The sequence below is a fragment of the Typopeltis vanoorti genome, chromosome 7 (genome assembly GCF_054136105.1).
Source record: "Typopeltis vanoorti isolate ZY-2024b chromosome 7, IOZ_Tvanoo_1.0, whole genome shotgun sequence".
Taxonomy (NCBI): domain Eukaryota; kingdom Metazoa; phylum Arthropoda; class Arachnida; order Uropygi; family Thelyphonidae; genus Typopeltis; species Typopeltis vanoorti.
Genome location: NC_143555.1, coordinates 111,357,784 through 111,384,390, shown reverse-complemented (window position 1 = coordinate 111,384,390; position 26,607 = coordinate 111,357,784). Strand labels below are relative to the sequence as shown.

Sequence of the window (26,607 nt, the reverse complement as noted above, 5' to 3'; positions counted from 1 at the left end):
CTAACACAGACTACAAATCATTCGCAAGAGTGATTTGTAACCGTCTGAAGTTGGGCATTGGGAGTGTACTAACCAGCACTCAAGTATACGGAGTTCCGGGCAGATCGATGGAGCTCAACCTCTTCCTGATAAGAGACCTTCTTCGCCTTGTGACGAACAAGGAACTCCCACTTGCACTTGTATCAGTAGACTTAGAAAAAGCGTTCGATAGTGCAAAGCACAACTTCGTGCACTATATCCTAGAGAAAGTCGGAGTGGCGGCCTGCGTAAGGGAAGCAATCAAAAGCATGTACGGTAAAACAACAACGCACATTGCGATTAATGGGTTTCTTTCAGAACCCATTCCCATACGCAGAGGGGTTCGGCAAGCCCCTTAGCCCCCCTCTTTTCTCTTTAGTACTAGAGCCTCTTCTAATAAAAATTGATGAGACGCGGGAAGTAAGAGGAACACTGCTGCCCTTAGGCTCCAAACAGAGCAAAACTATCATATATATATGCCGATAACATTGTCGGAACCCTTCGGGATTCTGACTCGATTTACATCTTCTTTGGCATACTGCGAGAGTTCAGCGTGCTCAGTGGTCTTCACACCAACCCAGAAAAAACAAGAATCAAAATTTATGGGAAATTCGGCCCTGCCAGTCTTCCGTATGGTCTGAAACCCACAACCGGCCCATTAACAATACTAGGAATTCCCTTCCTAGCGACCCCAGTGTTGCAAACACAAAACTTAACAGAAATATGTCGCGAAAAACTCAAACCCTTCAATCCCAACTATCTATCATTCGAAGGTAGAGCAACAGTTATCAAAACAGTCCTAAAACCGATGTTACTGCACACCATAACCTCACAAACATCACAGACACACACAAGACAACGCCTTTCACAAACATATCACTAATTTTTTCTGGAACAACAGGAAACACGAGGTGCGCAGGGCCTTTCTCTATCTTCCCCCCCCACACACACAAGGGGGATTCGCCCTGCCAATCCTCAAATACTGCCACCTAACCAACACAGCTCAAACCATACGGAAAGCGCTCGCGAATCACCCTTCTGGCAACCTCATTAGATACTGTATAGGATTTTTCCTACCCTACTTCAGGACCACTGGCCACGCCGGACCATGTGCGGAGACGGTGCCAGAGTGGTACTACACAATATGCAAACTTTTCAAAAAAATGGCAACGGATGGAGTTCGAGTGCTTCAGCTCAGCCCAAACAAGCTGAACTGGAAAATTTTCGACAACTTTGACTGGGAAAAGCCCGATCTGGCCACAAACGAAGAGGTGCTGTTCACAACATAAAAAACAGCTGGGGACAACCATTTCACCGGGACGTACCCTGGAGAATCGCCTACGGCAGACTCCCGGTGAAACTGGTAAAATCAGCCTAAAACCCGCGATCGTGCAACCCCTTCTACGACGTCTGCGGCGCGATAGAAACCGTAGGGCTCCTCTTCTTTCACTGCCCGCCAGCACACCGTGTTTGGCACAGACTGGCTGAGGTGCTTGCGATCCCAGCGCTCACATTCGCCGAAGTAGTCTTGCTACAGTTCCCCCCCCCCCAGTAACCAAAAACAAGAAACACCTGATTTTCGTAATAAATGTGATTAAACACCACATTTGGAAAATCAGGAACAAACACCTTCTTAACGAGGAGGATCGCATCTATCTCCGTGTTAAGAACTGTCTCTCAGCCTACCTCCGCCGCTTCCTGGAGAAGGAAAGGTACTTACGGAGAGAAGAGCGGTTCCTGAGGAGATGGTGCGACCCACCAACCATCTGCCAGATCATACAGGGGGGAATCCGGCTGTGTCTGCACCTATAACACCTTCAAGTTGTAGGTGTTGACGCTGTCTCGATCTTCCTTCCTGATCAGCGTTTAACCCACAGGTATGTCTAGTTCTTTCGCAGTTGAAAGTTTTTCTGTCCCCAGGTTGGGGTTGACCTGAACAAACCCGGACTGCGAAGGCCAACGTCGAGGTGGTCCCAAGCCCTTTTCAGGCGGGGTCTTCCGGGCCAGGTCATCTCCCTTCTTTTCCTGCTTATACTGTTCTGGGTTTGCTCGGCAAACTCATTCCTCTATAGAATTGTTTTCCACATAGTCTTTAGATTTATTTACATTTGTTAAATTTGCTTAGTCTCTCCTTTGTTTTCCTTTTCAGGATTTTTCCTTTTAAAAGTGAAAAATCAACGACCGTTTTAGAAGCACCCCTGGGGGGTCAACAGCTAAAACAGGTCAGCTGAGGCCTCTTTCATCTACTCTACTACTATGCACTCTATCTTTATTTCCTACTCCTACTATCTGCTGAATCTCAGCCTATCTTATTCCACAGGCCAATGATGAGATACGTTGAACTCATAAAATATATAATATGGGACTTACCTGGCGTTGAATAATCGCTGATCATACAGGGCGATCCTTCTTTCGTTGACGCTGCTTACGTTGATGTCAATTACTTCGCTTCTCGGCCTTTTGGCTAAGATCAAGTGTGTAGTTTCTGTTCTTAACCGTTAATATCGGTACGAGTCCCATCGGGTTTCACGATATTTAACAGGAAATTTACAGAACTTCCTAAACCCCGGGGGAAATATCAAACACTTGGTGGTGGGAATAGTTAGGCTCCCCCCATCTGATCATGCCCTCCATTCTGCCGCGTGTGCGAACCCTCGGAATTGAGGTTGACGCCACAATACCGGCAAGGGTGATGGCGAAAGCTATCATAGACTGCGTCGGCGCAGAGAACATTTTTGGATTTACCCCTTATGGGGGAGGAAGATACCAGGTAGTAACCAAAAATATGGAGACCAGAGAAAAGCTTCTCCAAGGGTTTGACTGTGGTAAAGTAAAAGTATCTCCCTTCATGGTTGGGAACATCCTGAGAACCCTTAAGATACCACGATTTCCCCTAGAATATGCAGAGAACAACGATATAATTCATAGCGGATTCTCTAAGTGGGGAGTTGTACCGGAAATCCAGGTTCACAATGAAGCAGACAATCCTGAGTGGAAGTCAGGGGAGGTAACCATCTCTCTTGAAATGAGGACCGAAGTTCCTAACTTTGTCCTCATAGGATCTGCCTGGGTAATGGTAAATTACCCAGGCGTCAAAAAGCAGTGCTTTAGATGTGGTGCCTTCAATCATCTTGGGGCAGACTGCCCTCGCATAAAATGCAGGAACCGCCTAAAAATTGGCCACACCAAGAAAAGTGCGAGGCAGCTTGTTTGAAGTGTGGGGTCACTGACCACAAAGTCGACACCTGCCCATCCAGAACCCTCGCAGAGAGAGGATGGGTGGTGCAATCACATCAGCAACAAAACCAAGTAATGAAAAGGTCACAACACGGGAAGAGTTTCCGCCTCTTGAGGCCACTCCTGATCATGCCGCCATGTCTAAGACAACGAAAAGGTCTCGTAAGGGAGGGAAACCTACCATAATTGCAGAGACCAGCAATACGATCCCAACAGAAGAGACTGGCAATGCAAAAACCATCACGGTAACTCCCACGGACGAAAGCGGAGCTACCACTGCCAATATAGACATCGCCAATTCAGATACAGTAGAAGAAGCTGAAGTAGAGATGCAGACGAACACCAAAACTTCCAAACGGCCATTAGGAAGAAGAGCTGACAAATCTTAAAACAGCAAAAGTATCTGAAACCCAACACCGAGAAGTCCCTCATGCAAAAGCAGGGGAGACTCTAAAACATCTCCTTAGAGGTATGCCTGGGGTGGCAGAAAAGTTTAAAGAGGCAATAGATAAAGTAGGAGAACCCGAAATCCTCCTCACAGGGAAATATGGACCCGACATCGTCAGTGCAAAATGGGGTGACCTCTTCGTTGATGACATCAGCAAAATCACCCCTGAGCAAGTAGAGGTAGCCCTGGATATCGACGAGGAGGCAGCTTCGGCGTTCTACATAGCTCTCTGCAAACTAGACATGGCCAAGGGAAGTGAGGTGGCCAAAAGAATCATAACAGCCCACAACAAAAGAAAGGAACAGTAACCACCTTGTGGATTTCTGTACTCAACTTCACTGGTTTTTAGCTCCCACAGGTGGGGGAGGACCTGAGAATCTGAGCAGCGAAGGCTTACAGCGAGGCGGTGCAGTTCCTTGTGAGCTGCATCACTCGGGCCAGATCCTTCCTCCACCTCTAAGTTTACCTTTCCATTCCTTCTCCAGATTTATTCTCTGTTTGTTTTGTTACATGTTTCCTTTTTAGGATTTTTCCTTTTTTTTTTTAAAGTGAAAAATCAACGACCGTTTTAGAAGCGCCCCTGGGGGGGGGGGGAGCAAACAGCTAAAACAGGTCAACTGAGGCCTCTTTTACTTACTCTACCACTATGCACTCTATCTTTATTTCCTCTCCTACTATCTGCTGACTCTCAGCCTATCTTACTCTACAGGCCAATGATGAAGTTTGTTGAACTCACAAATTATATATAAAATGGGAATTTTTTTTAAACTTTGTACTTTAATGTTCTTCATTTTTTTGGACTACCTACTTTAACATAGTAACTCATTTGTTATTATATTTGCATCTTTTGTAAAATGGAAATTGTTTTTTTTTTTGGACTCTGTACTTTCTCATTTGTTGTTATTATTATATATTATATTATATTTTAAGGATCTATTTATGTTTTCCAAACAATACAGAAGAAAGTAATTAATATGGACGTTTTACAGTAAAGGTTCAATCATTCAGCTAAAGAAATATCATAAAGCAGCCTCTATTACAACTTTAGTTCCCGACTTCATAAGTAACAGAAAATTGCTCGTGCAACACGAATACGAATTTTAAGAGTTTAAAATTCATTATCTAAACTGTCCGAATAGACTTCTTTTAACTAAGAAGAAAATTTCTTGGGTTTCTTCCAAATTTCAGTGTCTCTTGATTTTTAAAGTGATAGTCGACTGGTGTTTTTCTTAAATTGTTTTAAGATATCATAGACAGAGATAAAGTCTTTCTTTTTTGGGGGGGGAGCGGTGGAAGATGTTATTTCGGATCCAATAAAACCATAAATCATTATAATAGATATTTGCTGGATTTTTTTTATTCATTTATTTTTAAACCGTTGCTGTGATTCTCTGAGCTTGGATAAAGGCAGTCGATTAAAAGGATAACCCAATGATTCAAGTCTTTTGACGAAAATAATTGGATGCTATAAAAAACATTAGAGATGTTTTGAATGAATGAACTCGCCAAACTCAATCCGAAGAGAATTTTGAAAGAAATTGAAATGCAACAACTTTGCCTTTTCGGTTAGGTCTAGAAGTCTCTAGTGAAGACGCAAATAAAATGCTGTTAAGGAGTCTACCATTGCATAACTTCGAAATGACAAACCAAGGAACAACATCACCTTCTTTTGTTACTGAAGAAGGTGATGTTGGAAAAACTACTCCAACTTTTACATTCCACAGAATTACGCAGATTCTTGGGGAAAAATTGCAATCTGAATTCCAGTTTCAAAGAAATCAGGTTTTGAGAAAAACGGATTTGAAGGCCTTGCCTACGCCGAACAGATGCTTTTAATGCTACGGCGAAATTTATCGAGAAAAAAAGAAAAATACTTAATGTAGATTCTAATTTGTCTGTACCTGTTTAGCTTAGTGGAAGTGGCGTGTGCCATCCACAGAGCTAGATCACCCGAAGAAAGAGTTCCATTCTAGTCATCGACTAAGAAACTTTTATTAAGCCTTTTTTCAGCCGATTCCCGAGTTAGTCGATGTCTGGCAAGGGCAAGTGGTTTTTTTTCTCCCTGAAACTCGGTTTTTCGACCTGTAAACTCAAGAAAATCGACCGTAGAACCTTTACTATTTTCAGACAGTTAAACACAGTGTTAGGATTAATGACCACGAGATGGAGGCACTTGCTAGTCGCATCTCTTCACCGGATGCTGTGTATAATTAGTGATCGTTTTTGGGCCACCTATCTCTGATTAGTGGAGATTGAACTACTCCATCAGTCTCCTAGATAGACCTACACTGCTTTCCCTACTCCCTATATGGGAGTAAAAGGCGTTAGCTGATTGGATTAATTTGAGATTCTAATTTTAAGAAACTTTAAGCAGTAAATCGTGCAGTATTTTTCACTTTTTGCTTGATTAAATAAATCTGTTTCTTTACTATTTCATTATCTGAGTGCTCCTTCAGTCAATATTATATATTTTAAGCAATATGCATTTTTAAGAACGTAACCACAATTTATTACATTGAGTGTATGGAAATTTTGAGTTCGAGTTACGACAGCTTGCGTAACGAGCTTAGGACATAAAAGCGGAGATCTACTGTCGCATTTTTACGTGTTCTCTCTGAACGAACACTTTTTTTGTATTTAAAAGATGATTGCAAAACACATTTGGAAATGGCAACGAAATTGCAATTCTCAGTCTGTTTATTATATCAATTTTGATATACTATGCAGGAAAGCCTCAAAATTCCATCTTTTAAGATTCAATTCACTAATTTATTCCATATGAGAAACCTTTAATCGCTTTCTGTTCGATGCAGCACAGAATAAAAAAAAATCATAACTGGTATTTAATATGCATATTTATTATTATAATAAGTATGCACTATTAATAAGAACAAATTATTCAACTCCCTATATGGAAATAAAAAGAAAGATCATTCAATATTTGTCCTTTGGTTGGAAATACCTGGGTCTGAATTCTGCCTCCGGTTTTTCAGGCGAAACTTTACCTGGTTAGTCGAATATATAGTATTTTTCTTTCCAAACAAGGTGGTTTGGCTCCCATTGTGGACATGTGTGTTTCCTGTATGGGCATAGACTGGTGATGGTGGATAAATCAAACATTTTTCTTTGGCCTCTGGAGTATGGTTTTACGGATAACCCATCCCTAACCATCTAAGGTATTTATTTAAGATGAGTTTGTAATCGTTCATGGGCTAAGGATTCACATAAAAATTGAATTTGAATTAATCAGTCTTGCACTGGCTTAACTCAGATTCAATGGTTGAGTTTTCCATCTCGTAGGTAAACTGGGCAAAGAACAAACAGACTTAACCTTTACTGATCGGAAACCGAACCCCCCCCCTCCCCCCATCGTACTAAACAATGTAATGTACTATAGGTTGATAACCTTTCGTGGTTGAAATTAAATTAAAAATAAATAAATAAAATTGTAATATACTGAGCTCATAGCCTTGCTGCTTAGGCCATAATTTCAACTAAATCTACTCGATCGAGTAGATTTAGGAACCATCGATATTTTAAAATCAAATGGAGAAAGAAACTTATAAGTCAATTTTGAAAATTTTACGTTTTTCTACAGTTAATTATAAAATATTGATGGATCCATAATATTCTCTATAGAGATATTTTATTTATGGTAAAGTAAGCCAATTTAGCTTTACACATTACTAAAATATATATATATATTTTAATAACACCACAAAGTTCATCAATCGAGTGTACTACTGGCTGCGTGAAATTGTAAAGAAGCAATCATTGTTGCACAAAAAGCAGTTTCCATTACGTAAATCTCACCTCATAATAATTCCCGCAGTGAACTAAGCTGAGAAAAATATCAGCGCCTACGATACCCTAAAGCATTTTTAAGAATTATGATTATTTAATTTTTTTATTCTTTAAAGCGTTATTAATTATTAATATTCTGTTAAAGTTATCCTTTTCTGTTTTTCCTTAGTCTATTATAACATTTAATCCAGAATTAAAACGGTCTCGAAGAATCGGCAGCTTAATATTCACCCTTAGAACCACATTAGTCGAATTTCAGCCCTCATATTTCCTCATTAGGATTCGAATAAATAAGGTGCTAGTTGGATTTAACTACATAAATTAATTATATCATCAATTTATAATCTTAATATAAGAATAAATTATAAAAATTATAAAACAATATATATTAATTAATTATTTTAATATTATTAATAGGTTAGAAAATTTTAAAAATTGTAAATCGTGTTATAAAATAACACCTTTTATTATTTTCAATAATGATTATATTTGAATTTTAACGCTAGGGATCTCGAATAATACACGATGTACCGAACGGATAGACTCAGCACCAGAGGGGGAGGCACTGCCATCTACATCAAACCATATCTCCACCACAATGCCATATTCAACCCACAGACTACCCACCTGGAGATTACAGGTATTCAAGTCTACACAAACAACGCTGGAAGCATCAAGATATATGCTGCGTACAACTCTCCAAGCAACCCTCTACTGACAGCAGACCTGGATGCCATCCTTGGCACCACTGACCAGACCATCATAGCAGGAGACGTGAACGCTAAACACACAGCATGGTTCAGCACCACAAATAACAGAAGTGGACGCATCCTACACAACTACCCAACACTTAACTCAGCTGTGGTAGCAGGACCCACTGAGCACACTCACTACAGCCCAAATGGAAGATCAGATGTACTCGACATAGCTATCCTTAAAAACATCAGTTACCAGTACCAACTAGAGACAATCAATGAATTATCATCTGACCACAACTCAGTCCTGATCAAACTTGGCACGCAAGAACAACTGGCTCCCCAGCACACCTTCATTTCATGGGAAAAGCTTGCAAAAATCCTACCAGAATACATCGGCCCTGCACCCACCATCCGAAAAATTGAAGAAATAGATGAAGCAGTAAACAATCTAACACACCAAATCAAAAAGCATTAGAAGCAGTCACCAAAACCACATCCAAGCACCCAACCAGATGGCTCCCAGAAAACATCATGGAACTAATCAGAACAAAAAACAAAGCCAGGAAAAGATACCACAACACAAGAGCCCCACAGGACAAGAAAATACTGAACAACTTGACCAACCAAGTGAGAATAGCACTTATAAACCACAGGAATCAAGATTGGGAAAATAAACTCTCATCAGTTAACCCAGAAGATCACACAATATGGAAATTTTTGAAGACCCTGCGCACCAAACGCAACCCATTACCCCCCATGCAGACCGCACATGGAACTGCACTGACTGATACAGAAAAAGCAGGAGCAATAGCGGACAACCTAGAAAAGCAATGCAGGCCATCATATGACAACATAAACATCACCCACATTTATAAAATCCACCAGCAGGTCAAGCGTACTTTAAACCTGACCACAGACAACCCAGGCAGCATCACCCCCACTACCCCAATGGAAATAACCAACATCATAAAACATCTTAATAACAAAAAAGCTCCTGGTCCTGATGGAATCACAAACAGAATCATCAAACTGCTTCCTCGAAAGGCTATTGTGCACCTGGTTAACATAACGAATGCAATACTGAGGATACAACACTTCCCCATTGCATGGAAAGCTGCAGACATCATACCAATTAAAAAGCCAGGAAACAATCCACAACTCCCTCAAAGCTACCGTCCCATCAGCCTTCTATCCAACTTAGGAAAGATTGGTGAAAAAATCATGCTCTCAAGACTACAAGAAGAATCAGACAAACTAGGAATAATACCAAACGAACAATTTGGCTTCCGCCGTGAACACAGCACAGTGCAACAAATACACCGACTAGTGGAGTACATCACATAAGGTTACAACTGGAACCTGCACACAGCCGCAGTTTTTCTGGATGTTGCAAAGGCCTTCGACGAGGTATGGCATCAAGGACTACTCTACAAACTCATACAGGCCAACATACCAAAAACCTTATCAAACTAATAAAATCATACCTCACTGACAGATCCATGCAGGTAAAAATAAATGGCACCATCTCAACTAGGCGCAAAATCCTGGCAGGTGTTCCACAGGGTTTCCTGCTGGCTCCCCTACTCTTCCAATCTATGTGGCCGACATCCCACAGAACCCAAGGACCACCATCACAGCCCTATACGCGGACGACACAGCCATAATGACAAGATCTCTCCGCCCACACCTGGCGATCAGTCGTTTACAGGAAACTATCACAACACTAGAGAAATGGTTCTCGGACTGGAGGATACAAGTAAACCCCCACAAAAGCACAGCTATACTATTCACCAGACGCAAAGCCCTCATCCAAGACGACATTCATCTCCTCGGAAAAAAGATACCTTGGCAGACTGAAGCCAGATACCTAGGAGTACAGCTGGACCATAAACTAAATTTCAACAGCCACATCAAACTCATAGGCACAAAGACATCCAGAGCCAGAGCCCAGCTCTACCCCCTGATCAACCGCAACAGCAAACTGAATACACGCAACAAGCTGTTACTGTACCAGATGGTAATACGACCAGTTATCACATATGCATCCCCTACATGGAGTCACACATCCAAATCCAACATCCTGAAACTACAGAGGATACAAAACAAGTGCCTTCGGATGATCCTGAATGCCCCATGGTTCATCAGAAACACGCATATCCATAGAGAAACCAGAACCCCAGACATCCATTCCCTCCTTCAGGACCAAGCCAAAAAATTCTTCAGCAAAGCACACTCTCATCCTAACCCACTAGTCAGACAAGCTTCCAGTTACAGTGAACATGACTATCACAAACATAAAAGACCCAAGGCAATCCTGCTCTCAGCAGAACAGAGCTAACCCTATAGTAAATAAAGTGTGAGCATAAGGCTCACAAACCCCCATTCCCCCATCAAGCTTCTCGACACAGACAAAGGGGAAAACAAAAAGCATTTTATTCTTCACCCAGCAAACCAGTAACGTTGTTGTTGTTGTCTCGAATAATAAATATCTTAAGTAAGTTTTTGGAACTTAACTTAGACATGAACTTAAAATTTGAGCATGTGAGAAAATGTTTTAATTTTTAATTTAGATAAGACATTTTGACAATAATAGGTTGTGAATCAATTGAACAGAAATTTCGAAAGAATGTATAGTAATAATCGGACATTCAAAATCTTTTTTTGATTAAGTCATTTGTAATTTTTAATATTCTATATAAGAGACACCTATTCATTTCAAATTTAGATTTATAATAATAGTATTCTTGAGAAAATTTCTCTTCATTAGAAATATTGAATTATTTTACGTGAAGCCTTTTAATACTATTTATAGTATTTATGATCGTTTTAATTAATTTGATTCAGTAAAAATTGACAATTATAGCTTAAAATATAGTATTTATTAATTACAATTGTGATTGTATTAGAGAAAATCATTATCTCTTTCTCTCTCTTTAGATTATAATGAATCTGTCCAAGGAATTTCTGAAGTATTGTTTCCTTATTTTCAAAATTATCATCATTATTATTGAATTCTTATTTTTGATATTGTCTAACTATCTTAATCTATTATTAATATTTTTTTTTGACGAGTAACACGATATTAAACGTTTGCAGCGCATGCAAATATCTGACAACGTCCTCATGGACCTTTATGCACAATGCTAATTGGTTCTTGCTCTTTGTTATTAGAGGCTTTCAAAACCACGTGCGTCTCTTGTGGTTCAACGATAGCGTCTGTATATGTATGTTGAAACCCAAGTCTGGTGCATCTGCATTGAGAGGGGAGTAAAATTCTCATATTAGATAGAGGAATCTTATATTTTCTCTCTAAAAGAAAGTAGAATAAACTGTAAACATTTCTACGCAGAAATTATGAAAATTGCACCACACATTAGAATATAATTTATGAAAAAAAGACGTTATAAAAAGTGTACAAGATAAAAAGTAATTTATAGAAACAAAAAAAATATGTTGAAGAAACCAAAAATATATAAGATAATGGAATACCTGTTAATATTTAGGGCCAAGAGAAGGATGCCCCTCCCCTCTCTCTCTCTCTCTCTCTACCGGAAACCTCAATTCATTGCTAGTTCTTGAGCGTATCACTGAAGACTGAAGGGGTCGAGATTAGCTTCCAACCTCTCTTGAAAACGTTAAGGTGAAAACAGCATGCTTTTTGGAAACAAAAGACTTCAGAGGATGTGGAGTCTCCTTTGTGCTAATCACAATCCATACCAGCAATGGGAATAAACTGTACATCCGTGTACAATTTTTGGAAACATGGTCTGGCTCATACCCAATGTCTCAGTTTGTTCCAAAGGGATTCTTTTAGGTACAAATTGGAATAATGTAAATGTTGATCAGTTTCGCATCACATTTCCTCAAACTATGTCAATACACTTGCAATATGACATGGCGCATTACTGTGTTGTGTTATACATTGTTATGTTTGATTTGCCTGTTTGTCAGGTTGCGAGTTCAAATTCTACCGGGCATGGATGTTTGTAAAAGCCCGTTCTGAAGGAGATTGTAGAGCTCCTTGATTGCCTTTATAAGGCAATGGGAATAAATCCATACCAGCAATGGGAATAAACTGCACAGATTACATTGGTAGTCTGCGCTGTTGTTATAGTGGAGTTTTGGCTTATGTAGGCGTTTGCATAACGTCTGACTACTTACTCGAACCTCCTGCGAGTCTTTCTAGTTTTGAATGATCATTTCCTCAATTTCTTGACTGAGACAAAACCTTTACATTTCCATCAAATCATGTTTTCTGCGGTTGATTTTGTGTGATGCAGTCTTTTGCCAGATTTCGAACGAATAGGCAGTTGATCTGGAATCTCATAACATGGCTTCCTAAGTCCGTAGAGATGTTTAGTCAACTCCACAATGTACGTGTTTTCATTATAGCAGCAAACTCCACATATGACAGTTGTCACCGGCGCCTTTAAAGCTCAGTCGGTTTAAATGCCCTTTGTTTGGAAAGATTTGGGTTCAAATCCATTCTGGTAACCAAAGAATTTTTGTAAGTTTTGTTTTTCATTTGAGGGTGAGTTAGTTGGTCTCATACGGAGGTAGTAGGGTTTTGCTCTTGGAAAGTCGGGATTTTTATTTGCAAAAAGAGGTGAATCCGCCAGAAGCAGACAAACACAGTGCCGCAGACTGTGTTTGTCTGCTTCATTACAACGTTTCTTGTAAGTACGAGGTGTGGCTATTAAATAACAAGACTGGTTGCAAAAATGCGGTTTATTATTACAATTGCACAACTTAATTGTTATACCCCTCCCCCTTCAACACATGCCCCTCCTCTATCTATACACCGTTGCATACGAATTTTCCATTGTTGGAAGCAGTGCTGCAAGTCATCAGGTGTTATCTGCTTCAGTAGAGCTGCCGTTTTCTCCTTTACCTCATCCACTGACTGAAAACGGGTGCCCTTCAATGTGGATTTCAACTTTGGAAAAAGGTAAAAGTCGCATGGAGCTAAATCCGGCGAATAAGGTGGATGGTCAAACACTGGGATCATCTTATCAGCTAGATACTGCTTTACAGAGAGTGCACTATAAGCTGGAGCGTCGCCCTGATGGAGAATCCAAGTGTTGTTCTTCCACAAATCGGGTCTCTTCTTCCTCACTCGTTCTTTCAGCTTGGCCAGAACCTCAAGGCAGTAATGTTGGTTAACTGTCTGACCCTCGGGTACCCATTCAACCATAACCATGCCATTGATAATAATAATAATAATAAAAAAAAAAATAATAATAATAAAGGATCAGCATTGCCTTCAGTTTTGACTTGCTCATCTTGCTTTTTTCATTCTCGGTGACGTGGGAGTTTTCCACTGCATCGATTGTCTCTTTGTTTCTGGATTGTACTGGGAAATCCAATTCTCATCACATGTGATGATCTTCTCCTGCAAGTCCGGCTCCCCCGCTGTCAGCCGTTCCATGATGTCAGTGCAAATTTGTTTCCCCGACATCTTTCTGCCTCTGACACAAGTTTTTGGGAACCATTTTGGCGCAGACTTTGTTCATGTTCTCATGCAAAAATTGTCGTACAGTCTCCTTATCAATGTGCCCATGTTTACTATCATCAGAATACTTAATCAGCGATCGTTGCGGATAATTTCATTAATTATCGCAACGTTTTGTTCAGTTGCTGCCGTGACAGGGAGACCCGGTCTTTCGTCATTTTTAATGTTTTCTCGACCTTCAGCAAACCGTTTGTGCCATTCAGACTTTTGCGCACACGTACATTATATGATCACCGTACACCTCCTGCAACAGTTTCAAACACTCGGTCGGCGATTTCTTCAATTTCACAAGGAATTTGAGATTAATGCGCTGATCGAGTTTAACGTTAGACATTATTCCGGCAAAGCGACTTCACACAGGTTTCTTTTCTAACTGCCTACAGACGAACTACGAGCGACAGCGAACAATACTTATCTCAACTGCTTCTGGAACCTTCAAGGTCATTCACGAGTACACGATTTACAGCGCACCTTGTCTCGTTACTTAACCCTCGGGAGCTCGCAGCGGTAATTTTGCAGCGTAGGTCGTAGTATATCTGAGAGATACATTCATGACTGGTATGTGCTAAAATGCAAAAAAAAAAAAAAAAAAAAAAAAAAAAAAAAAAAAAAAAAAAACATAAAGAAAAAACACTGCATATATAATACATGATGGTACAAATTAAGTGAATATTGAATCTAACATTATTTCATAGCCGAATATAGAAACAACAAGAGTTTCGTGCCGAATATATAGAAAGTATAAAAGTTTCGGTGGATGCAAGCATAGGCAACACGTAGTAAAGGTGGAGTAAGCTCCAGATCACTTTCTTTAGTGTTTTCCATAATGTAAAGCACATCTCCTAGAGGACATATATGATAAATAAGTCTTTGGCTCTCTATTTCAGTAATACATGATGGTTTATTTATTTTCATTACAATCTAAAAATTACTGAACAAAGAATAAAAAAAAAAAGAAACTAAACCATACTGTATTGACATCGGAGGTCTCGGTATCTCTCAGATATAATTTACTGTCAAATATCACAAACCTTTACATAACACGTGTTAAACCAAACTGACAGCAAAAAACATTGCGGAATATCAGTCGTAATATATGAATGCACAGCTACTCGATGACTTCCAAGCTATATATACACTAAATTGTGTACGAATATTTATATTAAACATTTTGCATGTATCTGTCAGATCAGCTGCGAGCCTCCGAGGGTTAATAGCCACACCTTGTATTTATGAGTAAAGGGAAAACAACAACAACAACAAATAAATAAATGATTGTTGACAAATTAATAGAAATCCTTAAGTGAGGTATAAAAGAGCAAAACAAGTACTGAATTCAGCATTGCGTGCCTTTAGTTATGTTACTTCTTTTAAAGTTTTAATATCTTAGTAATAATTTGGTGTTGATTGGATAAATCACATCTTAAAAGTATAAAAATAAGACATGTTATAACAATAGAAAATGTATATTACTTTTAATATAGTTAAATGTTTTTTATAGAGAAAAATGTCAAATCTAGTATGTAACAGTATATTTAAAGACATAAACGCATACTTTGATATTTTAGAAAATAGTATGATCTATTCAAAATGTTGAAATGTAAATTCTTTTACAAGAGAAATATAAATTTCTTTGTTATTAAGTGTTAAATAAAATATCAATCAATATACACATACAGACCCTATTATTTCTGATAAATGAGAAAATATTTTTTTGAAATTTTTTAAAATTTTATTTTCGTTTCTTGAGTTCCACGTTTTGGGAGAAGTGCAATTTATTTTTTATAGTATATGTATAATTTCCACTACGTAAATCCTCTGATATAGTGCAGATCGTATATTTGAAAAGAGAGACGAAATGAAACTTTTATCTCAAATCCATCAAATGTTTCCGAGATAGTACACTGTCCTTTCTCTTGAAGATTTTTTTTTAAAGACGTTAGGTCAATAATATTCACGCTGTAAAGAAGAAAATTCTTTCTAAAGTTTCAGACGTTTTTGAGATAATGAAGAAGTTAACTGTTTGATGAAAATCCTAGCATTTTCTTAATATCTTAGAAACATTATGATTGTGCTTCCGTTTCAATTTTCTTAAATACTCGTACGTTTTACAAGTAACTATAGCAATAATTATTGTATTTATCTAACGTCTAGTTTATTGATACGTTTCGAAAGGTTTTCACCTCCCTGGATTTACCTATTGTATTTATGCTAAAATAATTCTGCTACTTTTGACTCCTACATGTGAATCTCACTGATCTTTTCACAAAAGAATTGTAATTCTCTTCCTTCTTCCTAGAAAAAAAGTTTTAAATAAAGATAAAGAGCAGGGCACGATATAATCGGAGTTCATATCTTTCATCACCGGCCTGTGGAGTATAAAGATGTGCTGAGGATCAGCAGGTAGTGAGAGGGGAAAAGGAAAAGGTAGAGTAGGATAGCAGTAGGTAATAAAGAGGCCTCAGTCGACCTGTTTGGCTAATTAACCTGTTAAGAGGTTGTGGCCAAACAGGTCTGCCGGCATCATCTCCTTATATCCGTTCTCACAGTCTTCGTCTGTCAAACACCCTTTAAGATGCTTGACAGACAAAAAAAAAAAACTTTTCTACTCCTCGTTTAGGTCCAGATGACCTTGGAGAGACGCGACCTTGGTTATGTCTCTGATGTAGAGTTGTCCCCATTCAAATCTTGTGCTCCTTTCATAGAATAAGAAAGACGATTCCCGTTCTGTAGACATTTTTCTGTATAGTTTTTCAGCAGTTGCGATGAGTCATTTGAAGGTCTTTAAAAGTACGTAGCCGTTTTCGGTGCAGCCGTCAAACCAGTCTGATATGGAATTTTCTGTTTCTTCTCTAGGTTTTTCGTTGTCTCTTTTTTCTTGCTTACTTTCTTCTGATGGGGTCACTTCTTCAGTTTCTTCTTGGTTTTCTATCCTGATCTCCCTTTCTTCCTCTCCCTCAGAGTATGATGCTCCTGCTAAGCTTCTATTATCTGGTTTGGTTCTCTTTGTTTCTCCTTCTTCTGGGGTGATGAGTCTTTTTGCTTTGTTGTTACTGGATTCCATTTCTTCTACTTCTGTGCTTTCATTGGTGGTCTCTTCCGTCTCGATGTGAGTTTTCCTTGCGTTACGTTTCTTCTTTATTTTCCATTCTGAGTTTTAGCGCCTAGGTGTTCCAGTGATCCGCACCGAAAACATTGCTTCCTTACACCGGGATTGTTGACTACTACCATATCTATTCTTAGGATCTTTTGCATTTGGTGTGAGGAATTACTGAATAGAATTTCTGGTTCTTTTGGATAAACCTAACTCACCACCAGGTTCATTGAACTATCTGCCATTGTTAATATAACATCTGCAATTGCTGTTGTCATTTATTGAATAATTGTACTTAATTTTTGCATCTTGTCCCCTCTTCTTTTTAATTGTTTTCTGAAATATATCATGGATGAAGCTCTTCATGAATATCACACTGGAATAGTAGTTGGCGGACTAAGAATAAGCAACTTACTTTTTGCAGACGATATCGATCCTCTGGCAGAAAGTGCAGAAGAATTACAACGCGTTTTCGGAACATCAAAAAATATGGATTATACATAAACCTGCAAAAAAAAAAAAAACATTGAACTTTTAAAGATACAAAGTGACAATAAACAAATTGAGAATGTAAACTAGTTCACTTATCTAGGAAGCACGTTGAGTCAAGATGGTCGCTCAAAAACCGACATTAAATATCGAATTGATAAGGCAACCATGGCCCCTACAGAAGTTAAAACCCTTGTGGGGAGATAACAGAATAGAAATCACAACCAGATTAAGACTAATTGACACCTTGGTGAATTCTATCCTCTTGTATGGTTGTGAGGCCTGGACTTTATTGAGGGAAGATGAGAGGAGACTCCTGTCTTTTGAAATGAAAACTTACAGAAGACTTTCGAGAATTCTCTATACTGCTCACGAAACCAATGAAAATGTCCGAAAACTGATTGATTCAATAGATGGGGAAAAAAGGGAAAATATTCTGACAGTCATCAGAAGAAGACAGATGAAATGGTTCGGACATGTGGAGAGGGCTAATGGCATTCCAAAGGAAGCACTAGAAGGAATCGTTCCGGGATCAAGGGTTAGGGGCTGACCTCGATTAAAATGGACTGATAACATCAAAAAGTGGATAAATTCCTCCCTTTCTCAACTGACATCAAGAATAAGAGACCGAGACGACTGGAGGAGGCTAACAGAGAATATCACCTACCAGCCATGAGTGACCCAACGGTCCATTTAGGACTATGGGAGAGAAGAAGAAGAAGTTGAAAATTCTTATAATCATCCCATTGTAATTCTCAAGAACATATAGTTTGAAGATCTGAAAGCGATGATGAATTTCGTGTATAGAGGTGAAGTGAACATCTCGCAAGGTCAGCTAACCCGTGAAAGTTTGAATATTACGGGTTTTAAAGAGGCTGCAGTTGAGCTTCTGGAAACTTCAAACTGTATACCTGTATCTACCAATTATCTGCGCCAAGATTCTTTATTAATCTCAAGTACTAATGAATTATCCAGTCTTCATCTTCAGGTCAAATGTGATCCTCACTTAGCAGTACAGGCCTTGTCTCGTACTGAGCCGCAACCAAAACAACATGAGGTAGAAGTGTCATCGTTAGTAGGCAGAAAAGAGCAAAGAGGTAGACCTCGGAGCAAACCACTTTGTGTACCTAATAAATGTATTAAGGAATAGATGAACTCAAGATCCATAGAGTTGGTATCAACAGAAGAACTTGGAAATATTAATGAGGAGGCAATGTTGTTCATAAGACATTGGACACCGAGCTCTTACAGCTTAACTAGCCATCAACTAGTGTTACACCGAATTCAGTTTCTAATGGTCTTCTGTAATGGTGGATGGATGGATGGATCACCATCTGGAAGGGATGCAGTAACTGAAATAGATTTACCACTTTTAACACAGATCTCAATGACAAACAGTGTATCGTCCGATACACGTTATCAAGAGGATATGTTAAATACTGATAACAAGCAGCCCACTGTTGGATTTGTTGACACTCAGCCTCATGTTCAGGCATGTGAAGATAGTCAGCCATTACTTCATTGTTTTATCCTCCCTGAACTTTTCACATCCACTCACATTGCTCAAGATGTGATTCACGACTTTGAGTCCAAGGTTCCCACCTTATCTGAAAAGCCTTCTCTTTCACCTTTTGTTGTGTACCAAGATAATAGTAGCAGTGGTGAAGGTATTTCTGAGGTGCTAGCTATTCCTGGACCAAGTAACAATCAGATATATGATATAATTATTTCTTCTATTAATCTACAATTTAAGACAATGTCTTCAGTTTTGAATTCTATGACCTGAGGATTGGCTATCATTTCTTTCTATCCCTGCATTATTTACTTTTCATTCCGTGGAAAACGCAAAATAGATATTTAGAAATTAAGTAGGAGAGAAGGAAGATTACAATTTTCATCACTCGACTCTCCGTTAACTCAAGGGCCAATTCGTCATTTATATGTAAACAGTGGTGTGTCTCCGACATCATTTTCAAATGTCCAGTGTTCTGAAATGGTGGAAGAATCACGATCTGGAGACGATACAATAACTGATATAGCGTTATCTCCATTATCGCAGATTATAACAACAGATGATATCCGATACAATGCATCAAGACAACCTGATATCATTTGGACAGCCGCACATATCACCTGATTTTTTTAAGTGACAATAGTAGCTTTTCGGTAAATTATATAGGCGTATCTGAAGCGCCTACTGCTAGTTTGAGTAACGATTGGTTAGATAATCAGAAACCGCTGTTAGAGGTGTCACTTTAAGGCGCTTGGAAGGAGTCCGATGCTTTATTAAGGGAAGAAAGAAACCTCCACACTCAACAGCCAACCACTTCTAGTTTCAATTCCACTGACTGGGCTGGAGTGAAGTGTTGCTTCAATTACCCATCCCTCTAACACTGATAATGCTAAATGTCAAACTCAAATTGCTGCGGATCTACAGTCCTGTGAAAATGACCTACCTTTTATTTATGGCCATACAATATCTCCACGCCTCGAAAGTGAAATGGATGAAGTCCGAAAGGAAGCGGAATGCATGAGAGCTGAATTGAGGACGGGAATAGAAATATTAAGACTTTTGAGAATTGTTTAGTTGATGTGACAAGAATAGGTCGCAAGAGAGTCAGTTTTATGTAAAAGAAAGGGAGAGAGTGGACATAACAATAAGTCGAGAGAATGAACGATTATTAGAAAGAGAGATAATTAGAGAATAATTATTGTGCTGTACGGGGATTCTCTAATTAAGGGTGTGAAAGATAGTAAAGTAATTAAAGCATGTCATTCAGGGTCAAAGGTTAGGGATATAACTGTGACTGTGAAGTTGCAGAAGGATAGAGTGAGTGAGATTATTGTAGTGGGAACGAATGTTCTGAGTTAGCGTTTCCCAAATGGTGGGTCACGACCCTGCACTGGGTCAAGAAAGCTAAATGCCGGGTCGCGTAAAAAAACTCTCGAAAAATTAGGTGTTTTGTTTTTGGGTTTTCTGTTTTTTCACAAAACTCTAAAATACAAGAAAATAGCGTTTAATTGGGACTAATGAATAAATAATTTAATTAATAGAGACGAAAAACCCGCTCCGTCCGCGTCGCCATTTCAAGAACATATGCTAGGACTGAAGGCAAGTCTGAAGGAATATCCCCGCTCCCCCAGTCAACAGCAACAAAGCATGGATAAGGAACCCCTTCTTCGTAATCTTCGTGATCCACTAAAATTTTTAGTGGATCACAAAGATGAAGTATTAAAATAACCGGGCCACGGAAAAAAAAGTGTGGGAAACCTTGTTCTAGGTAATGAAAGATTTCCTGTGAGACAGGATTTGAAAGAATTAATCATAGCAGCGAATGCAAAGAGCGGGGGTGGAAGAATAATGAATGTGCTTCCGAGATTTGATAGTGATGAATTAAAAAGAAGAGCGATTATAGAAAATGGAATTATATCAAGATTGTGTAAAAACGTTTGTAAAGAAATAGAAATAAAACCGAATCTTCATTTTATGAACATCTGGGATGACTTTGATAAAAGGAAGAAATTTTTTTAGAGTGATGGTTTGCACTTAAATAGATTGCGTGCATGGCATTCAGAACATCGATCAAGGATAGAGTAAATGGTGAAAAACAGGGAAATGGGATTTATTAGGGAGGCAGGTGATAATAGTACTAAGGTCAGCAATAGCTGTGAATGTGGTAATAAATGTTCTCAGAAAATAAATTGTATTCCGAGTTGGGCTAATTCACACAGAGGGAGATTATGGGAGGAAGGGAGTGTTGCAGTTGATGTATACTAATGTCAGAAGTGTTCAGAATAAGTGGGAGGAATTTTGGCATTAGTTAGTACCACATGGCCAAAAATTATAAAGACTTGGTTAACTAAGTATGATACCGTTACCGATACCGTTACCACATAACTAAGTATGATACAGTAATTTCAGACTGGACAGAGAGGACAGAATGGGGGATTTGCTAATGATAGACGGTGTAGCTATTTAGTTACACCGTGTCTCCACTTTGGAAAAGCAATCATGTGGTCTTGACCTGGGAATTGTAGGAAGTGCTGAATATCCTGCTAAGAAGGGGTATATGTGGAATTACAAGGCTGGTGATTATGACAAGCTGAGAAGTTGGTTTTCAACAGCGCCATGGCATGAGAATTTGAAGGGAACAGATGTTGATGGTGAGTGGGAGATTTTCGAAGAGTTTTTAAATAAAGCAATATCAGACTGTATTCCCAGAGTCAGGAGGAGAAATCAAGTAGGAGTAATATGGATGAAAGGTATTATTAAGCACGAATTGCTGATAAAAAAAAAAGGTTGTGGAGGAAGTATGAAGAAAACGGTGATCAGCATGCTGCCCATGAGCAGTACAAGATACAAGCAAGGGGAGTGACCTGTAGGGTAAGAAAAGCCAAAATTCATTATGAGAAAAAGCTAGCTGATGAGGTCAAAAGTAATCCTAAGGCGTTCTTTCGCTATGTGGCAAGTAAAAGGAGAAATAACTATGGAAGGATGACTTTAAAAAGTGTTGATGGTAGGGAAGCAACAGATCCAAGGGACCAAGGCTTAGGGATCATTTTCCAAAATTGCTTCATCTTGGGTTGTAATATTGCAGCGTCAAATGTATCACTTACTGACGAGAGTTTAGAGATAGACGAAATAGAGGTGCTTAATATATTTCAGAACCTTAATGCTAACACTACCATTGGGTTAGACGGCATATCGGCCCATGTGTTACGAGAATGTGTAAGAGAATTAGCACCTCCTTTGACTAAGCTATTTAATTTAAGCCTCAGTTCTGGTAAAGTTCCAATAGAGTGGAAAGAGGGAGAATTAATTCCACTGCTTAAAGGAGGTTCCAAGACAGAAGTAGCAAATTAAATGCCAATCAGTATACCAGGAGTGGTGGTTAAGGTTTTGTAGAAATTGATAAAAATTAGAATTCAGGACTGCGTGGACAAAAATATGATATCTTATAAAGGGAAACATGGTTTTGTGAAGGGTCGGTCTTACCTTAGTTACTTACTTTCTAAAATAAAGTAAGAGTAGAGTTGGATAAAGGAAATCCTTACTCGGTGATATTGCTGGACTTTGCGAAGGCATCTGACAGGATTCCACACGGAACTCTGTTGCATAAATTGGAGCAAATGGGTATGGATCCGAAGCTGTTGATTTGGATTAGGGAGTGGCTGATGGACAGATATCAACGAGTGATTTGTGGAGGAGCTGAGTCCAATAGAAAGCAGGTGACTAGTAGTGTACTTTAAGACTCGGTATTTGGTCCTCTGTTGTTTAATTTGTACATTAATGATATTGGAAATAATTTCAAAGGGAACATCCAGTTGTTTGTTGATGATGCAAAACTGGGAAGAGCGATAGTTAATTCAAATGATGCAGATATCTTGCATATTATTAAACAGACTGGCGGTATGGGATAAGGTAAATGGCTGTCAGTTTAACATGACTAAGTGTAAGGTTATGCACTTCGGGAGGATGCGATCACATGCTGTTTACTATATTGATGGAACTGAAATGCAAGAAGTTCGCTAGGCACACGGGGGAGTAATTGTGGACAGAGAAGTTAAGTTCAGTGGGCATATTGCAAATTTGCCAAAATATCACATCAAATTACATGGTTGCTGAAGAACACACTGACAAGTAGGGATAAGAAAGTGATTATTCCACTTTATAAGGCATTAATAAGACCAAATCTGGACTATTGCATCTGGATTCCTTGGTGATGAACAAATGGTGGAGTGGATCCAGAGGCGAGTTACAAAGGTTGTTGCAGGTCTGTGGAATGTTTCCTATGAGGAAAGATTGAAGATAATACGGGCTTCAAAACTAGCTGATAGACGTAAGAGAAAAGATATGATAGACGCATTTAAGTTATTGAAGGGAGTTTTATAGGATTGATACTGATGACTATTCTCTGAACAGTGCAAGAAGGGAGAGAACGAGGGGTCATCCCTGGAGATTGTGCAAGAGTGTAGTTAACAAGGGTGTTAGGACTAAATTTTTTGCTTAGGTTGTCAATGCTTCATCTGTTACTAAATTTAAGGAGAAGTATGATCGGTATTGTGGGAATAATGGTCAGTGGGTCAATGTAGAGTCACCCATGATGAGCCTTCTGACTCGATGGTGACACCCTTATAATAATAATAATGATAATAATAATTTGAGGAATCAGATGAAGACATTGAATGAAGAAATTAGGACACTTCAGATAAGATTAGGTAATATAAGAAGTTCAAGAAAAACAGAATGAGAAAGCGAACGAAAGCTTTTACTGGAAAAATATAATGGTAAGAGAGGAAATAGAAGGTTCCAAGAAAATGTGAGAGTATGTGAAGGAGGGATGAATGTAAGACTTGATGACGCGAGAGTAATATGCGAGTGTCAGGGATGAGAGAGGGAAGGATGCTAGTGTAGGTGGAAATAAAATCATGGGGGGCGTAGTGAATGAAGAGTTAGATGTAATGAGACAGATAGCTTGCTTATGTGTGGTCTTTCATTGGACAAAAGGGCAAGCTTGATAGGCTGAATAAACGTTTGGAGAGTGGTACTGCTGAAAAAAAGAAAAAAAAGAAAAAAAGTGTGTGTGTGGAGAGAGAATGTTGTCTTTAGTTTCTAAGGTTGTGAATAAGAATTGGGATTTCGTATATAAATACATATAAAGCATAAAGTTAATTAGTGGCCTACCAGGTTTATATCATTTATGTATACTAATTCCCTGGAGTATCAGGAACAAGAAGGAGAAATTTTTACCATTGGTTACTTCTTATTGACCGAAAGTTATTGGCATTAGTGAGACGTGGGTGATATAATTATTGGCTTAGAAATTGAAGGTCGTAATATTTTTTGACAGATAGAGCAAATAGAATGGGAGGGGTATTACTGATGATATCAGATGAGTTCAGCCCAATTGAGTGCTAGTTCAACAGGACATCTCGGTAAAGTGCAAAACGGTGTTTTTGAAGATGTCTGGTGTGAGGTATAAGCTAACGCGCTAACTGCTGCCATAGGCAGGGAATACAAAGGACGATGTGGGTAATATGTAACGGCAAATAAATTCAATGAGTAGAGGGCGGGTAATTATTATGGGTGACTTTAATTATGGGGATATACAGGGTGTTCGGGATAAATTTGACATATTTATAATTAATTATATTTTTCCGTAAGTTACATGTATTAACACACACTTCTCTTCATTTAAAAGTTTGGACCCTTCTTCATTCATATACAAGATGTCAGAAAGGATGGATAGCTGGAACCCACGTGAATCATGGAAGAGAATAACTTGTATCATGATGATTCGTGCCCGCCATCAAAATAAGGATATTACGACTGCTGCCCAATGCTCCCTGAATACAGTAAAAACAATCAGGCATGAACTAGAGACTTGCAATGGTGACTACGAGGATGTAGCAAGAAGAAAGATCCCTAGCAGACGATCTGATTGCGTTCGTACAGCAGAATTCCTCGCAAATCTGCAGGAACAGGTGTTGAAGAACCCTGGCATTGGAATTCGGGCTTTGTTCGTGGAGTTGCTAACTGTAGTCAAGCCCTGGATAACAAGGGTAGCCAATGGTAGGCCGTATGTATGGCAGCAGGATTCGGCCCCTTGCCACACCTCTGGGAAAAGTCAAAAATGGTTGTCTGAAATTTTCTACGACTTCACCAGTCCAAATGTTTGGCCTCCAAACTCCCCAGACCTTAACCCCATGGATTATTTTGTATGGGGCGCAGTTGAAAAAGACACCAATCGCACTTCCAGTAATACAAAAGCCCAGTTAATGGATAAAATTAAAACAGTTTTTGCGGCCCTTCCCAGGGAGACTGTAGCATCAGCTTGTTCGAGGTTCCGAAGCAGAATTGAAGCTGTGATCGATGCTAATGGTGGTTATTTTGAGTAAATCTTGTTGATAGTATTGTAATTAACTCTGCCTGTAATGTTTTTTTGTCAATTCATTAAATTTAATAGATACAAAGAAGATTTTCTTTTTCCTTACGAAACTGTCAAATTTATCCAGAAAACACCCTGTAGATTGGAAGGAGGAAAGGTCTTATGGTAGAAAGGAAATAGAATTTATGCAGTTTCTTAGGGCTAATTTCCTAAGGCATTATGTAATGAAAGATGCAAGGCGATCGACGGTGCTGGACCTTGTGATTACATCTGAGAATTTGTGTATAACTAACATGGATATATTGCCACTAATTGGTGAGAACGATCATTCAGTTTTGACCCGGGAAGTAGTTAAGCATGTGGAAGTTTCAGTAAAGAAGGATTTGATGTGGAATTATAAGGGTGGGAATTACGAGGCATAGAAAATGCTTGGAGGGGAACCCGGGGAAGATATACATCAGGGAAATGATGTTAGTAGCGCTTGGAAAGTGATAAAGGGATGTTTGAAGGAACAAGTAGCTAACTACATACTAAGAGAATTAAGAAACTGGGAATTAAATGGATGAGCATTAAGGAGGAATTAAAAAGAAAGAGAAACATGTGGAAGAGATTCATAGATAGAGGTGATCAAATCCGTCAACAGCATAAAGAGAGAAGATTATCCGAATGAACTGAAAGTAATCCGAACGAGGTCTTTCAATATGTGGAGAACAAAAGAAAGAATGACCACAGCAGAATCGTTTTGAAGAATGCCGACTGTAAGGAAGTGGCTGATGCGGACGAACTAGTCGAATTACTATGTGATCATTTTGTAAAAGTTCATTAGGTGATGACATCACAGTAACAGACGTATCAGAGATTGATGTGAAAGTAAGAATAGAAGACGCATAGGAGGTACATAGGATCTTTAAGAATCTGGATGTCAATACAGTTATAAGTTTGGACAGGATATCAGCTTGTGTATTACGAGAATGTGCTAAAGAATTGATTGTCATTTTGACAGATTGTTTAGTTTGAGTCTCAGCTTGTGTGGAGTCCCAAGAGAATGAAAAGAAGTAAAAATAGTTCCATTACATAAAGGTAGTTCCAAGACCGAAGCAGTTAATTATAGACCAATTAGCATTTCAGGAGCGGTGGTCAAAGTATTGCAGAAGTTAGTTAAAGACAAACTTCAGGACTGGGTGGATAGGAATGGGATAATGTATGGAAGACAGCATGGGTTTTGTGAAGGGTAGGTCATGCTTCAGTAACTTACTGTCTATAATAGGGTGACAGCCGAGTTGGATAACTGTTGGACTTTTTGATAGGATACCGCATGGAATCCTGATGCATAAATTACATTAAATTCGTATGGATATGAAGCTGGGAGATGTGGATGAGAGTGGTTGATGGAGAGATAACAGACGGTGGTTTGTACA

The 26,607-nt window shown here is 38.9% G+C and overlaps 1 protein-coding gene and 1 pseudogene across 1 annotated transcript in view; both read left to right on the top strand.

Moving 5' to 3' along the window:
* The window catches only part of LOC150104968 (inactive dipeptidyl peptidase 10-like), a 507,986-nt gene that overhangs the window by 182,685 nt on the left and 298,694 nt on the right, over positions 1 to 26,607 (top strand). The window lies entirely within an intron of this gene.
* Positions 2,463 to 2,579, top strand: LOC150104969 (U2 spliceosomal RNA; annotated as a pseudogene).